The sequence below is a fragment of the Cydia amplana genome, chromosome 8 (genome assembly GCF_948474715.1).
Source record: "Cydia amplana chromosome 8, ilCydAmpl1.1, whole genome shotgun sequence".
Taxonomy (NCBI): Eukaryota; Metazoa; Arthropoda; class Insecta; order Lepidoptera; family Tortricidae; genus Cydia; species Cydia amplana.
Genome location: NC_086076.1, coordinates 8279598 through 8296182, shown reverse-complemented (window position 1 = coordinate 8296182; position 16585 = coordinate 8279598). Strand labels below are relative to the sequence as shown.

At 36.1% G+C, this 16585-nt stretch overlaps 2 protein-coding genes across 2 annotated transcripts in view; one reads left to right on the top strand and one right to left on the bottom strand.

The window, feature by feature from the left end:
• The window catches only part of LOC134650198 (four and a half LIM domains protein 2-like), a 219234-nt gene that overhangs the window by 201053 nt on the left and 1596 nt on the right, over window positions 1–16585 (bottom strand). The gene's annotated exons all lie outside the window — the stretch shown is intronic.
• LOC134650352 (uncharacterized) overlaps window positions 13465–16585 on the top strand; it is a 157587-nt gene continuing 154466 nt past the window's right edge. The window contains exon 1 of the mRNA XM_063505314.1: window positions 13465–13643. The gene's annotated coding sequence lies outside the window, so the exon portion shown is untranslated. The remainder of the gene's footprint in view (window positions 13644–16585) is intronic.

The window sequence follows — 16585 nt, the reverse complement described above, 5'->3', positions numbered from 1 at the left end:
ATATCGAACTTTATTTGAGACAATAAAAACAGTAGGTAAAAGTTAATTGTAAGTAAATATTATAAGTAACCTTTTTGGTAATGTTTTTTCCATAGGCAGAAGCGATAATGTATGCGAAAATTATTATCGTTATATTTGATATAGTCGTATCGTAGAGATCCGTTTGTAAATTCATTATTAAATGTATTTTTTGACCAGTGAGGGTAGATTCCAGATTCCACGCTGAATCGGGATGATAATTAGTAAAATTAGGTATGACATTTACAGCATTTGTATTCATAGTACTCATATTCAAGATTAAAAGCTTCGTAAAGAAGTTGTAGGCATAGAGAATAAGGTGTAACAAAAATCAATTTTAATTCACAAGCAGTCCGAAAACAGAACCACTTAGCAATCTTTTCATTTACTTTCTTGAATATAGAAAACAAGCTTCTACATTGAGACCGCTTAAAGTTTCAGTCAAAGGAAGCATAACAGTAGTGTAGCATGATTGATTACGCCTATGAAGATGAAACCATTGAAAACTTTCTCATCCTACGTACCTATTTAGGTAGGTACGTATTACTGAATCAGCAACAGTAAAAAAATAGTTTAAGTACCTATATTAATATTATATTAAATACTAGCGACCCGACCCGCCTTCGCACGGGTAAACCTTAATAAATTATACACTAAACCATACTCAAGAATTGCTTTCCCGTCCGTTTAGTAGTTTTCGAACTTGTCGCGAACATTAGATACAGACGACTTTGGACTTTGTTTTATAATACCTATGTATATCACATTTATTTAATTAGTATGATCTAGTGATATTTATAGATCCTGAAATCTAATTAATTTTATTACTTTTAACTCTTACCTTATTTTAAGTTTGTGTATTTTGTATAATATGGCACATATTACAAATTATCCAGGTATGGCAGATTTCAACTACAATGATTTTTATACCATGTCGGTGACAAACAACTACATCTATGCCCCGCCACGCAGTTATGAATGCTTGCAACTTTAAAGATAATATCTGGGTGACCGAGCTTCAACATATAAAAACTCGAAAATGCGCGTTTTCCTAGAGATAAGACCTAGCTAGATCGATTTTTCGCCCCCGAAAACCCCCATATAGCAAATTTCATCGAAATCGTTAGAGCCGTTTCCGAGATCCCCGAAATATATCTAATAGCTTTAAACGAGCAATTCTTGTTTATTTATTTATTTATTATATATATATATATATATATATTTCGGGGATCTCGGAAACGGCTCTAACGATTTCGATTAAATTTGGTATATATTAGGGGTTTTCGGGGGCGAAAACTCGATCTAGCTAGGTCTTATCTCTGGGAAAACGCGCATTTCCGAGTTATAATATGTTTTCCGAGCGAAGCTCGGTCACCCAGATATTATATAAATAAATAAATAAATAAACAAGAATTGCTCGTTTAAAGGTATTACAAGAATTGCTTGTTTAAAGGTATTAGATAGATTAGATTCACATAGGCGTAACCTACCTGCCAATTTGCCTTTTTTGTACATTGAGAAATAATATTGGACTTTATTTCATTTTCCTTTTGTTACATCGCTGGAACATAAATAAACGAAGTTTATTAGCGTGACTTGAAGTGCGTCAGTGACTGTAAACACATAAATTGGTCCAACGAACCGACGGATTAATTTAGCCAATAAGGTAAAACCGGGCCAAGTGCAATGTGTCATTTTGCGGGACTTTAGTTAAAATGATCATCAATGCTTCATTTTCAGAGAAAACAACCGGCGGTAAATGAACATTTTATTTTCAGAATCAAATTGATGCTTTTTATATAGGTACTTATGAGCCGAACAGACTTGAAATTTTTCCTGTAAATTATGTACATGTAAAGTCACCCGTTTTCATTGCTTTTCAGTGTATTATCGTATCACAAAATTTTGAAAAGTTCAAGATAGTTTGAAAGTCAAGTATTATATTATTATATTATAATAGCACTGTATATACCTAGGTATCTTGTTTGTAAATAAATGATTATATTTTAAAGTATTATGATTATTTTAAATTTTATTTTGTTAGCCCAGCCATTCTCAAAGTGTGTTCCGCGGAACCCTAGGGTTCCGCGACACCCCTCCAGGGGTTCCGCAAGAATTTAGAATTATACTTATTACTAAAAAAAATACACTTCTAAAAACTATTGTTTTATTGTAGGGTTCCATCAAGTATTTCGCTTTCCAAAAGGGTTCCGTCAAAAAAAAAGATTGAGAACCGTTGTGTTAGCCTATTGTGTCCCACTGCTGGGTAAAGGCAAGATTATTGTTAGATATAGCCCGCAGCCCCGCACTTTAAACAATAGTGGTCTCTTATACGCGAAACTTAAATAATTTATGTATAGGTAATTAGGCGAACTGTAACCACTTTTGTAAAACATTTTTACTTATAATGCAAAGCGCAACGTGCCTAAAGATTCTATAGTCGCCGACAACAAAGGTCAAGCTATTTTGTAAAGCCCAATAAAATGTGTCGTGACACGTGACGCCCGATCAGATATCAACCAGGCTATTATGAATGCTTTCTGTCCGATCTCCGCACCGGCACAGTAGATAACCCCAACTTTATCGTGATCCAAGCAAAATTAAATTGTATGCCAACGACAATAAGAAACTCAAATCCTAAACACATAAGCCAACTTAGAAATGTAGCAGCCGCCTACGCAGGAAAGTAAAAGTACCTACTTATGCATTGCGTTTAGATCTTTCAGAAATCCAAAGGTATTAATGTCATACCTTTATATTATATGTAATATATGGGGTTTCGAATAGAACTACTTCGGAATTCGGATGCTAGATGGAGTTGGCTCCGTTCAATCCAATTTTGTTACGGTAAGTTTTACAACTTACCTGCCATCGGTTATCCCCACATCAGATGATTGTTGTTTTGTTAAAGTTATACCCCCTTCTTCATAAAAATCTTAATTAAAACGATTATGAAAAACGATTAATGGCTAATTGAGGCTTGTAGTGCGTTTATGAATAAAGCCAATAGTCTTGTAGTGATATTTTCTCTCTCTTTATTTTCGGAGGTATGTAGGTAAGCATATAAAGATGCATTAAAACTTTGGTTGACTCTATAGGGTAAGCTTATGCGTTGTCACTGTCAGCATTCCGCACGCCTACGGTCGTGAGTGTGGTAATGTAATGGTAATACACATTCCTTAAGTAAGTACTTACCTCTGTTTTCTTATTTCAACGCCCAGTACCCCATGCCATGCCATAGACTCATAGAAGTATTTTGCAGGTCTGATAACTTGATCAGTTTGTCTGGCACACAATCGCAGACCCAATTCTAAACTTTCTATTAGATGTTACGAGTATTCAGATAAGATAAGATCGAAAAGAAAATGCTCTATGTAGAATATATAGAGCGTACGCAAATTTATCGTGTGTATCTCAATTATTATATATTATCCATTCTTTATTCCATACAACGAAAGTCGGCTCACTACGAGCATGTTTGGTTTTGCATGCAACGCTGTATTTTATTTCTCTTTTAATTAAAAACTGTAGCGCTTGTACGCAATTTAAAATTTGTTTTTTTTTTCTCCAACCGGTAGCATTTTGTAGATTTTTAACTACAGACAGTCTAGAGTCTAGACTGTAGACATATAACTAGACTCAGATTAGGGTTCCCAAATTTTAGAATGGTGCAATACAAAAAATACTTATAAATAAATGATTAATGGCTAATTGAGGCTTGTAGTGCGTTTATGAATAACGCCAATAACGTTTTTCCATGTTTTTAATTATATTTGCGCTCAATGTTTTATAAATTTTAGTGTAAATTTATCAGATTACGATATTGGCTATTTATACCTATACATTTTTGCGTTGTTTTTGTAATGTTACTTTCTTGTTCAATAGACAATATAGACATAGATCTACCATAGTCTGTTTTATTTTTTTTAACGATGAAGTACTGCGCATAGGAAAATATTATGAAATACTTGAAACAAATGTTTCTCGCATAGAAAATGTATGGCGTAGTACAGACCATAATATTCTTTCATACCTTCTTCGCCGTTATAGTTTCTTCCCACTCGTGATCGAAATTTGTAAAAGCATTGCAATCACAATAAGAGGGTAGGTCTAATGGTGCATGTCAAATGCAGGATTCCTTTTATACTCTTCAAATGTGCGCTAAGCAGTTCTAGTTCTATACAGCTTTTGTATTGTAAAACAAAGAGACCACATTTCTTGTTTCCCGCTTTTATCGAATGTCGCTGAGAGTTTGAGTCGCATGATATACGTAGACCGCTCGACATTTCGATCCTTTCAATATAATAATAATACGGAACAAAATGTTGAGTACCTAATGTTATTTTATTTGGCATCTGGCCAAGTTATATGTTCACGCCCGGACTATTTCACGTTTGGGGACCGTTACGACCCCGCCATTTTCAAAAGGTACGCTGTTCTCAACTTAAATTTTAATTTTACATAAGTAAGTACACACCCCACGTAAGTTGGGCACGGCAATGTATAACACCCAACTTTTCGAAAACAAATTCGTTCTAAGGGATATTAATCGCTATGGGGTTTTTGGAAGTCTCCTAGTATAAAAAAAAATAGGAAGTATTTGAAGACCTACTTTTTTGTTTAAATAGAATGACGACTAATTAAATTCATCAAGAAAAAATTAAACACAATGAACGTGTATGAACGTGTAGAATCACTCAAAAACATTACTCTCTTTTCTTCATAAGTCGGTTCGGGTATAAATGATTAAGAGAAATTTGCGTCCAGATGTAGCCTCAAAGCAATTGTAAGGTTCATTTATTTATTTTCCTGTTGTTTTCGTACTGTTTGACGGAGTTCTTCCTAATATATGACTCATTTGTTTCTACTTAGCGCGCCGGGTTACACAGTACAGAGCCCGTACCATGAGTCACTGACAGTGTCAAAACTGACATTTACGATATCGAGAACGTAATTTACTTTCTATACATCTCGTTTGCTAAATATGCGAGTACGAGCGAGATGTATAGAAAGTAAATTACGTTCTCGACGGCGTTTATAAATGTCAGTGCCAAACTGATGGTAGCCGTACTGTACCTAATTGCAAAAGATAGGTATTGCATTAATGAGCGATTTTGTTTAAAAGGATTCTATCTATACCATTTTACAAATTATCATTGTTTTTTTTTCAGTTTTACTCAATAATTGCAAGTTACATTTTATTTTTTTGTTTTCTACAAGTTTTCTCGTTAATTAGGTATTTTCATAGTTACCTACTCTTACCGGTATCGCTTTAGCGAGGCCGCTATCTCTGCTGTCTATCATTGTTTAATTAGTAGTTTACATTGTTAATATTTCTATTTATTAAATAACAAAAAGTAAGTGGGTAATTGTAATCATATTTCTAGATAACATTTGGGTGCTTATGACCTGACCTGTTTGTATAATGTTTTATTTTGATATAAGTACATATGTAGAAAAAAATAAACTAGTCCACCCTGTGACCGCTACTGGATGTGTTATATTATTCTTACCAGCTTTTATTATTCCCAAAACTATTGAAAATGAACCCTAACTGGGAGTTGTTTGAATAGTTTTGTTTTAGCAGTGGCAGGACACATGCCAGCCCGTACGACCGACTGGTCGCGATTTCAAATATAGACAACGGGGTGGATTCGAAATATTTCTGAAAATAACTTGTATTTTTCGGTCTTTTGTTGTTTTTGTAAAAACACTGATTGTTACTGAAATATACATCTTATTTTTATATTTTATTTAGTTATACATACTACATATAAAATAAAAAAGCTTTCGTTAATTATGTAAATTGGTTGTTTTAGCTCTCTCGCAACTAGAGCTCTTAATCTTAATTTGGGTTTATGAGCAATTAAACGTACAATGTAACTACAATTCGGTCTTTAAAAATCTGATTAAATTGTGGAACCTCTACTACTTACAATATAAAATTAGGGCAGTTGGTGTATGACATACTTATTTACAATTAATTAATTAATCAAAAATACATAAAACACAAACACAAAGCAGAGATGATAAAATTAATACCTTAAAACTAAACCTTAAAACCTAAAGGGACTAAAACTAAAACTAAAATACTACTAAATATAAAACACCTCCCCCAAATCCCCTGCTTCTGGCATATACCCTAGAATGCTGGCGGCGTTACCTCTCTGCACCGCCAGACTCAACCTCTGCGCAAAGAAGGAGCAGGTGTATTAAACAAATCACTCGCTTAAGATCTGTCATATTGAAGCGGTTAGGGTTGGGAGGTTTAAATTAAAGTCCCAAACGCTTTATAACAAATAAATTTATTAAAAAAAAAAAACCCGAGCGGTGGTCGTGGTAGTGGTCCGTTAAATTTTAAATTAGCCTGTCTGATTTCACTGACGTAGGTGGGTACTCCCCTGACGTGGCAAGGTGGTCGTGCGAGCCCTGTGTTCGGACGCCGGGACGTCTCGGGAAGCGCCGAGGTCAGCTGGTGCGTGAGGCCGGGAAGCCTCTGGAGGGCCTTCTACTCTGCGGTCGGATCAGCAGGTCCCCCCTGCCGCCGTAGTTTTCAAGCCGTCTAATTGCACCCCAAACGGGGTGCAGGACGGGTAGTAACTAACTAGTACTTAAAATCATTTGCTTATAGCAAATTAAAAGATTTAGCTACACTTGGCTAGCATTGCCGATTTAGGAAAATATTATTTTAATTTGCGCCGGCGCGTGAGAGGACACGGCTCACGGCTCGTGAACGCGGCCGGCAGCGTCTGTCCTTAGAGACGATCGAACGCAGAGTCGGGGCGCGGAGTGATGGCCGGTGGTATAAGTAGGGCAAAACTGCTGACATCGGTCGTCCGGCCGAAAGTACACTCGCGCACAGAAACGTTACGTTCATTAAATAAACTAACATAGTAATTTGGGTAAATCTATATTTAAGCCTATAATTGTAGATCTTATTTACTTATTGTTTTAGGTATTAGTTGACTTTAAGATTAGATTTAATTCTATTACCTACCTATAGTAACGTGCAACGTTACAATATAGAAATAAGGACATTAGTCGAGAGTGTAACTAAGCCCTAAACGACGGCGTTGCATGAACAAAAGACTTCCTTCGGCAGGATTGGTCCTAAAGGACCCAAGGATGGATTTAAGAAGTGGAGCCACCAAGATTTTTGATCTCAGATTTATCTTGATGTCTATTATCATTTAAGTTACTTGACATTTGTATGGGGATTCAATAATCGCTGAACCGGTTTTGATATAGTTTGGTATAGAGATAGTTTGAGTCCCGGGAAAGAACGTAGGATAACTTTTATCCCAAAAAATCCCTTAAAAATGAAAGGTAGGATTGTATGGGGAATCAATAAACGCAGAACCGATTTGGATGAAATCTATGTCTACATCTTTGATTTAGTTGAAAATGATACTAAACTTGACTTAGAACCTAAACTTAAAGAATTATTAACCTCAGACGTCGCAAACGTTTAAAAAGCCCCACCCCCCACCTGCATCAAAAATCTGGGTGGCTCCACTTCTTAAATCCATCCTTGGGTCCTAAGGACCAATCCTGCCCAAGGAAATCTCTTGTTCATGCAACGCCGTGGTTGACCTTATTATGCTCTGAGCACACTCGACTACATTCCATACCTACATAGAAAAAAACACCATTTGCAAGCTAAGCGAAAACTCTTTTATAATAAGATTTAAGCATAATTTTTTTTTGTTAACTTTCCTTGAAGCTCTTTTTGGATACATAATATTATACATTATATTCAATTTAAGCCAATACAAAACATTATTAAATTTCAATACAATACTTATAAATAAACAATTCAATTCAAATCACAATTAAACAAAATACATGGGTTAATTAAAAATACACAGTCGTTTAAATTACCTACTCCTAACCGAAATACTTAAAGCCAAAGCTACACTAGAAAGTCACCCCGCGACCCCCCGATGCAAAAGTGCCCATCACGCTCGCCGCGTTGCCACATTGAACCGCGATGGATCACCTTTGCATAATGAAGGATCCAGAGCGAGGACCCAAACCCCTTTCCCGCATACTTCCCCGAAAAACGCCTTGGCCTCAGCACATCAATAAGTATTAGGTTGTAAGCGACTTTAAAACTCATTAATAACAAGTTTTACCATACCTCCCATACACTATATCCCGGATCACACAGTAACACACCCGAAAACAACGTGTATACCGATAGCGCCGCGTTTTCGGAATCATAACACTGGACAGGGTGGAGGGTTTTAGTCCGTAGGCAGCTGGAGCAATCCCAGCTGAGTCGGACATGCTGCCAAAACCGGGCTGGCAGTATCCAATGAGGATTACCTCCACCTATGACAAAAAAAAATAACTCCCATACAACTTATTAATCATATTAATATTAAGTAAAGATTGCCATGTATGAAGCGACTCTAAGGTTACTGAATTCTCAATGAATCTGTGGAATCTTCCACCAGTTCCCTTACTGCAACGATAGGAATTCGCTGTGCAGGGCTTTCGTCACAGTATCCCCTACCCCAGCTTGTTAGCATGGCGTGGCAACGCACTAGCAAGGTCGGCCGTTGCTCTCTGAGCTTTGAGTGACGTCATGTCTTGCTTTTAGTAGCTGGTTTAATTATGCAATTCGATTCGACTAGAATCGTGTTAAAAGGGTGATTTTGTGCTTGAATATTATCTTCATATTTTTTGTATGGCAGTAATTTATTTTATCTCTTATACACTAACGTATATAAATATAAGACCTATAATATAGGTCTACCGGTTAATTGAGGCTTTTGGTAAGAAGCTATTGTGGTCAGTTACGGACTGGTTGCGGTGTTAAGTACAAATTTACTCAGTTACCTTCTAGTAAAAGACTCAACTTCTTGACCAACCGTCTGAGATAAGTGGTAGACCTAGTGACCAAAATGGTTTAAAAAGTCTATTTTATTATTATTTATTATTTGGAAAACCAATACACCAGCACATGAAACATATTAACAAAATATATAGAAATCAGAATATATTAATATATATAAATATATTTTATTTATTTAGACTTATCGTGACCAAAATGGTTTAAAAAGTCTATTTTTTATTTGCTAACCCGTTGTGTCCCACTAAAGCGGCTGCCGCTAGTGCTAATAGCGGCCATTCCATAAGATTACCTGTGTTTGTGACGATCAGCGCCACTTCCCCCTCCACCGACTTCGCACCTTGCCAATTACCGCCTTTTAACAATACCTACCATTTACCTCCGTATTCAATATTTACCTGCCTAAAAAACCAGCCATATTATTTGCGCGGTCGCCTTAAAATTCGCCACGGAGAAACAGGCATATATTATAGGACAAATTACTTAATCCCGGTAAATAAATTAACATTTCGATTATAGTGCGGAATACTTGCAAACCGTATTTCTATTACTAGCGGCTAATATAGGTACACCTTGTGGCGAGTAGTGGAACTGATATAACACCGCGGCGCACTCTGTTGTGGAGTAGTCATATCTCTTAGTTTCCGGCGCGGGCGGCCAGATGGCACTAAACCTAGTATTCAATTAAGAAATAATTATTTTATATTATACAAGTACATGAACGATAAATTATTATTATTAATTGATGGGGCCGAATAGCAATTCAAATATTAAACATAGTTTGTCAAAAGACTGGCCCATTTCAAATTTCAAACATAGACAGGAATCATACTATCTTCTTACACTAGCACCCAAAAGAAAAGGTTGATTATAGTTTTTTTTTATTTGACCTTTATGTCGTGCGTAGACGACATAAAAACGCATTTTATGCTCTAGAGCATAAAAGTAAAATTTTCTTCTAAGACTAGCAATAAAATTGTGTAGATGACAAAACTTGTTATATTATTTTATTTTTACTACAATTTATTAGAAATCCGTATTTTCTGTCATTAAATTTAGTAAATCACATAAAATAGGAGTCGATTATCGTTCAAAAATGCTCCGAAATGTTTGACTTGGCAGAAAACCAAGCGTCTGAAACTCTGATCACATGTTGAAAATTAAAAAAATAAATAAAAAGTTAGTTGGCGGGAATTGGTTATGTATTGATATTATGTTCTTTCGCTTTACGACAATTTCGTGGTGTAAATTGCCGTGAAAAATGAAAATGTGTTTTATTTTCCTCGCAATCGAAGTGAAAAGCAGATTGTACCACAAGGGCATAAATGTCCATTTTTACCCTCGTCTACTATTTTGGTCTTCGCTTCGCTCAGACCAAAAAATTGCCTCGGGTAAGAGTGGGTCACTTTATGCCCTTGTTGTACAATCTACTATATGTCTGCGCAATGAGAGCGAAAAAGTCGTAGTTCGGCTCGGCTCGCATCGGCCGGCGCCTACCGACGCGTCTACAACTTTTTCACTCTTATTGCGCGGACATAAAGCTTTTTCCTATCGGCTTTTGCTGAATGCGCTTCGATATATTCTGTAACGGCGTAACAAAAAGTGATTGTTCTACAGAAAAAAATAGAAAAATTCAAACTGTTTAAGATATTTTGAACATAAATTTTAGAGATCTATATATATCTGGAAAAGTTATCCGGGATGGCAGATACTTTTCGCGCGTTGTTTCATCCGCTACCATGTATTGATGCTGACTGTACCTACGAAGATATCAACATTGCATGTTAAGGCGAGATGTGCCCTACGCGATGATACAACTACTCATCATTGGTGCAGGTGTTTTACTGTGCTAATTACTAAAATTTACCCATAAAAACAGACAACCCAGTACCTAATGGCACACCTAAAAGCCTGTCCATACAATTTCAGATTCGTAACACTTGCGAGAAATTAGAAAACTTTTAATTAAACTGTTGATGATGTTATTATAGACCTTATCACTATAATTTAAAGTTCATTATATAAAATAAAGGATTGGCCTTTGTAGGGGCCCTTTGGTATATCAGTTTAATCAGTTATCACTATTATCTAGCTTGAGAGTGTTTGCCAAATGATCTTACGCAACGCAAGCCTAATGCTCAGGTAGTTTACATTGTATGGAAATGTTGGTATATTTTCTGAGAATAATTGTGACTTTGTATGTGGTATTTACTAGCATTGCGACATATGTGAGTCATGGTCGGTCATAAACTAAAATAGATGTCATGTACTAATGTACTAAAATAATAGTGACCACATCATCTAGTGCCCAAAGCCGGATTCGAACTGGCGCCTTCAGGTTTCGCGCCTAACGTCATAACATCTAGGCCAATTGGTAATGGCGTCGCGTGTCCTAATTTCTTAAGTAGGTACTTAAGTATATCCTTGAAAGGCAGGGCGGCTCAGACCATACGGAATAGGTACCTACAGTGATTCATATTTTTCCGGATTATTATTCCAGTCTAGCCCCAGTCTTTCACGCTCTCCACATGTAACGTATCGTAGGTAACGTAGGTAGGTACTTCATGAAAAGAAATAACATCAAAAATAATGCACTCCTTTTTTTCGGCAGTCCTGTAATAAACATTAACAATACGAGTAGCAATGATGCAATAACAAATAAGTTCGAATGCGGTTCTTGAAAACCCGCATCAGCAATGCAAAATTGAGGAACACGCATGTCGGCTTTGGCTATAGCTAACTAACTAATAACTTCATACCTGGTATTTTTGAGCGCCTCTCTGATTACGTCCGTTTGTTTCCATCAGTCTGATACTAGGTACACAACTTAACCACTTGGGCTACGTGGGTCACCTAGGTACTCCCTTTGTCAAAGGGGTTTTCTTATTTCTACTTAATACAGTCTCGTAATTAACCCCCAGACAATTGATCTTACTATTAGAGATGCCACGAATATTCGGCAACTATTCGGTATTCGGCCTATTCGGCCACTTTGCCGAATATTCGGTATTCGGCCGAGTGTTGCCTACTATTCGGCCGAATACCGAATATCTGCTGCATCTACTTAAAAAGAAAAATTGCACAATAAAAATAACCAAAAACTATGTAGGTAGGTATATTTAGAATGTGTTGTTGGAAAGGTGTTAAATACGAAGACCCTGTTTTGACTATTTGTTGATTAAAAAACATTTTATTTTTATCATGAGTCTGTTTTGTTTGACTCTATTCATTAATGCTGTTCAACAAAAATATATCTTAATTAGCAAAAGTCATCTAACGTTGAGCTTTGTAAGCGATCAGTTTTCATAATAATTGTGACTCAAAATGTTCGCATGTCATGCCGAATATTCGGTCGCCGAATCAATATTCGGCCATTCGGTATTCGGCCAAAACCACTATTCGGGGCATCTCTACTTACTATACCCATGTTGTACTCGGGCCTGAAGAGTGCTACACTACCGTCAGTACGTGATACTCATAAGAGCCAAAAAGCCGCTCCCATATCCTCTAGCCGCCCAGAGACCTATAACAAGGTCTCCTGTTGCATCGTAATTTGAACTTTGTGTTGACAAAATAACATTTCATTTTGCTTGGCAAGGTTTTACGTATGGGCGGCTAAAGGTTAAAATTTTTAAAATCGAAGTTACGCTGACATTTCGCTCCCGGCACATGAGCGTAAGGTGAATAATTTATTCACTGTTCATTACTTTTCTGTTATAGGTACAATAGTTTTTACCACATATTTAGACTAAGGTGTTTGTGAAGTTAGGGCTTCTAAACGTGGTGTTAGAAGTTTGGCTCTACATAAGATCTGCAGCCCTAGCACATGATTGGCGCGACAGTATCTCGCGGCGAGATAGTATACCCGTCTTTTTCTAACTATGTTAATAAAAGAGGGACGGGTAGTCTCCGCGAGGTACTGTCGCGCCTAACAAGTGCTAGCCCGGCTGGTAGCTTTTTAATAGTGCGAGTGTTTTCGCCTTGGCAACATTTTACATGAAAATGTTTTTGGTTGGATAGTACCTATATAAATAATTTTGTAAACGCACAACAGCTCTACCTTAACCAAAATCAAGAGTGGCTCTTGAAATTTGGGACTATTATTACTTCCATTATTCCGATCGCGCTCGTATCTGCCTGTGCAGTCGAGATGACGAGAATTTATTTTATTTTAAATCAATTTCAGTTTTACAAATCAAAAAATGTACCACAACTTTATTGTAAAGAAAGTAAAACCGTTCGCACATCTTCTGCTGATTGCTTTTTGACTGTACCTACAGTCAAGTGTAAAAATATGGGTGCACTTATCATACTCAAAAATATGTCCAAAGCTATGCTCTTATGTCAGCGAATTAAGAATATGGGACATATTTTTGAGTAAGTTGTATGCACTCATATTTTTACACTTGCCTCTTTCGGCTGTTATATCTCCGTTAATTTGTTTACTACATAATTTCTAACAATTACGCGCCTTCTTCATGATTGTTCCCATTTCAGGATCGCATGGAAAACCCATGAAAATATTTCATTAATACATTCACCATTGCGTATCATAGTCTCCTTGCTGAGCAGTCAGTGCCTCACTAGCTTTCGCAGCAAGCGCACGCCTCTCGCTCCTCTGCTCTGCGCACATAAGCCGGCTCGTAAAAGTTGAATTAAAACATACAAATTATAACCTGAAAAACATTTCGGGAGACTTTCTGGTGTAGCCCACAAGTGTTATCAAGTGCTTTCCACCCAGTGTTTAAGTTGATCCACGTGATAAAAGGTAAATATACCGGTGAAAATTGGTTATTTGCATGTAAATGAATTGCTTGTGGTTGAGCAGTTTAAGCGATATGTTTGATCAAAGTGAATTTAAGTTACCAAGAAATATTAAGAATAAGAATGATTTATTACGGTAGGTACTGTGTACATTTGTAGATGGTAATCATGGTACAATTTGTTTCAACAGTTACCCATTTCGGGTATGCAATACTTAATTAACTTATGAACTAGACTCAAATAACATGCAAATATTTACATAGGTACCAATTAATGTTCAAAATATAAAAGAAGTTCATAAAATAATACATTAACATCACATTAAAAAAAACGCGATATATATTAAAATAAATAACGTTAATATACAAATAATTATATTAATTTACATTACATATATTACAAAGAATTGAATTAAATGTGTTTGTGGATTTTTTTAAATATAATTTTGTACAGTCACCTGCAATAATATGTTACTCTTCTAAGGCCCCAAAAATATGTGACACGGTCTTATGGCTCTACAAATAAGATCGTGTCCATGTGTGTGATCATGTTTGCGGCCTTTGTCGTGCAACATATTATTGCAGGTGACTACTATATTGTCCGCAAAAACTATCAGAAACTTTCATGAAAATACCCAAAAACTACGAAACAATAATAAAAAATTTACAAAAATTGTATTGTATCAAATCCGAAAGCATAGAAGCTTAGGCTATCCTTATTTTAAATTATTTTTTCTACTCCCGCACTTTTATTTGTCATTTAAAGGGTCGTGCACACACCTTTAAACCTTAAAATACTTTAATAGTGCTTCTCGATCATATAATATCACTTTATCTACACACATGTCATTAGTGCTCCATAATGCGTTCAGAACACTCGTGTGATCCTATTAAGAAACTCACTAACGTTTGTTTCTTAAACCCACACTCGTATTTTAATGCCTCTCATTATGTAGCAGTCACATAAACTACTATTAACTTACGACGTTGCAAAATCATTTTATTACCATTATTATGCCAAATTGTCTGGCACGTTATCGCCGTGATATCCACAGATAAAAAAATGTAGGCCTACAATAAAGATAAGTGATGTCACCAGCGTTCGTCATCCAAGTCAAATAGTATCGAAATGTTAGTGTAGGTGCACTTAATGGCTGCCTTGACCTAGTGGGGACTTGTTTAAGAAGAATCGGGAGCCGGTCATTCATCATGGTCATAAATGCTGGTGTCAACCCACTTCTTCAAAGTTTAAAAATAGTTTCGCGACGCTTTCTTAGCGCTGATGATCGTATTCCACTCATTATTTATCAGCTCTTAAGAGTCCGCAGCAAGCAGCCGCCGCAGCAAAACTAACTCTGCCTGTCAATGTGTGTGTTAGCTTAGCCGGAAAGCCGGACTCTATGCATATAATACATGCTCTATAGTCCATACAATGTGAAGAAAATTGTTCATATTATCGCCATGTCACAACTGTCACAAGCTGTCAATAAGACAAGTGAAACGTACCGTCATTAACATTTTACCTAGCAACTCAGTAGTTCCCCTGGTAGTCTTAGTGGCATTATTTAATTCAGTTACAAAAATCTTAAGTGAAATCCTTGTAGATATACTCGTAGATATGCCAACTGCGAAAAGTTGCTAAAAAGTTGGATAATCTCTCGCGATTTCCCAAAAATTTCAGAAGACGTTAGATAATTTTCATAATTTTCCATTCTAAATAAGTTTTCGAATTTTATTTCATGTCAAGAATATCGGATAATGTGACCTTTTCGTCGGCACATTAGTACTTTTGGATAAATGGAACTACGAGGAATAAAAGTTTCAACATTAACTCTATCGAAGGAACTGATAACACCAATCAATAGAAATTGACCGCTGCGTCTACGTATTACATACTAATCAGAAATATAATATAGGTACCTACATCAACTCAAGTAGCTTAGCTAATTTAGAGTTGATAGTGTTATCGTACAAAGTAGTAGGTGATTAAACTTTGCAAAAATATATCTAGGTATATTGTCAAACCGGTAGGTATGATAATACTTAATACCAACTGGGTAAGCAATGCTTATGCTAATAAATGTTAATATATGGGCACTGTATTTACTTTATTTTTTATAAAATCGATAATAGTTTCTTGTAAGCTTTTTGTGCCTCCCTAAGCACCTACAGGGTAATATGTAGTATATACATATTATATCTACATTAAATGATCGAGCGTTTTCTGGAACAAAATTTTACAAATGAACATTTATATTACTGTTTGACAGTAGGTACATATATTAATAACATTAATAATTTGCAGGTAATCTTTTTATGTAGATGTATGTAATTTTAAAGTTAATTGTGCATTGGCCGTTAATAAGACAAAAGGTGCGCGTACGCAATATGGTTGTAACTTAATTGTTATATATCTTAATCATGTATTCTTAATCTTTATTGACTACCTGAAATTGATCTCTTCTTGCCAGGAAGTAACGCGAAATGAGAATGTAACGCTCACACATCGTTCGGAAACCGCTCTACTTATCTCACTACGAAGCATTTAGTGTTCTCAGCAAATGGTTCGCGAACGGCGTGCTAGTGGCACATTTGCCAGATCTAAACGCACCTTTTGAGCTCTGCTGCGTGACTCAACCGTCGCTTCCTTTTGGGGGTTCAACTATCACCAGCAATTAAGCTCCGTTTGTGTAATCTTGATTATACGAATAGGAAATGAAAATGGAGACAGGACATTTATGTAGAGATAATTGCGGTTGACTGGCTTCAATTAGGCGGTCGTGTAAGGACCGTTTTATCGACCAAAACTCTCGGTTTTAAAATCTCATATAATATTTCACTATACTAAACATACTATAGAGGAATTTATTTATGAATCACACAAAGTTTGTTTTTACCAATATAGGCAGCAGCGTTCCTCATTATAGTGACCACCAAAAGCTCCAAA